The sequence below is a fragment of the Prionailurus viverrinus genome, chromosome X (genome assembly GCF_022837055.1).
Source record: "Prionailurus viverrinus isolate Anna chromosome X, UM_Priviv_1.0, whole genome shotgun sequence".
Taxonomy (NCBI): domain Eukaryota; kingdom Metazoa; phylum Chordata; class Mammalia; order Carnivora; family Felidae; genus Prionailurus; species Prionailurus viverrinus.
Window position 1 is genome coordinate 6,688,404 of NC_062579.1, and position 1,432 is coordinate 6,689,835.

Consider the following 1,432-nt stretch of genomic DNA (forward strand, 5'->3'; position numbering starts at 1 on the left):
CAGAATTTTGGCCGTTTTTAAATCATGTTATTTGTGAGTTGTTATTGAGTTGTAGGGGTTCTGTGCTCTAATTATTCACCCTTTATCAGGTAGATGATCTGCAAAGATTTTCTCCCATCCCACGGGTTGCGTTTTTAGGTTTTTTTGTTAACTTTTGAGTTAGTTTTTGTTGATGATGTCCTTTGATACACAAACTTTGTATTTGGTTGCTTGTCGATGTCTGGTCTTATTTATTTGTTGCTCTTAGAAAATCTCAGTTTTGACTGGACTCAGACCTGGAGGTAGTTCTCAAGAGACGAGGGGCGCCTAGGTGGTTCGGTCGGTTGAGCATCCAACGTCGACTCAGGTCACAGGCTCACGGTTCGGGGGTTCGAGCCCCGTGTTGGGCCTGTGTGCTGACAGCCCAGAACCTGGAGCCTGCTTCGGACTCTCACTCTGTCTCTCAAAAATGAATGAATGTTAAAAAACATTAAAAAAAAAAAAAAAAAGAAGTTCCCAAGACACAAAGGACAGTGTCCGTCTCTTGGCAATCTGTTCCTGGCGGTTTTCTTTGGCCTCCTTCATTCTCTTGTCCAAAAGTTTAGCGTGCTCTGCAGTCTCTTCCTTATTTTTCTTAGTATGCTGTTTCTTCAGAGTGATACGCCGATGTGTCTGTTGGAAGACACGTGGAGGAAAGAGATGCTGAATCTCGGGCGCTTTGGTTCTAGGTTTCTTCCCTTCTTTGTTTAGGGGCTTTTTCACAACGTATCGGCAGACACCATCTTCTTTAGAGAGACTGAAAAGTTTGCGGATTCCACTAGCTCTTTGGGGCCCCAGGCGATGAGGCACAGTAGTACTAGTGAGTCCAAGAATGTCCTTCTCCCCCGCTTTTTTTCTTTTTTTCACAATGACCAAGTTGAGAACACTGAGATCGGCATCCCCAATGCATCCCCGGGGCAGATTTGTGCTTTCTTTCTCCAGTCCTCCTTGGTCTGGACTGGGGATGCCCCGACTCAGGTGCAGGCACACACGGCCACGGGTCAAGACACCCTGCTTCGTGGGGAAGCCTTATTTGTTATCGTCACCACTGATTCGGACCATGTAACCCTTCCATTTTGTACTCAGAGCATCCACAGCGACTTCTGTAGCCATATGCTTCTCATCAAAGGGACGAAGTTTGCGTTCATCATTCACTCCAATGAGTTTCTGGCAACCGGTAGCTGGGAAGGAGATGTTCAGCTTCATCCTAAAGCTGCCTACCGCCTCCAAGGCGCCATGAGAAAGAGCCATACACAAAGTTTGAGAGAATCCCATTTGTCTGTTATGACTTTTGTTTTCTGTACTTTTGGTGTCATTTCCAAGCAATCATTGTCAAATCCAAAGTCACGAAGCTCTTCCTTTATGTTTTTGTCGGGGAGGAAGACGGTCCTCTGCCCTCCCAGGTCTTCTAGCT

At 46.2% G+C, this 1,432-nt stretch overlaps 1 pseudogene; it reads right to left on the reverse strand.

The window, feature by feature from the left end:
* Positions 1–253: 253 nt before the first annotated feature.
* LOC125157698 (40S ribosomal protein S6-like) lies at positions 254–1,224 on the reverse strand (annotated as a pseudogene).
* Between the last annotated feature and the right edge of the window lie 208 nt (positions 1,225–1,432).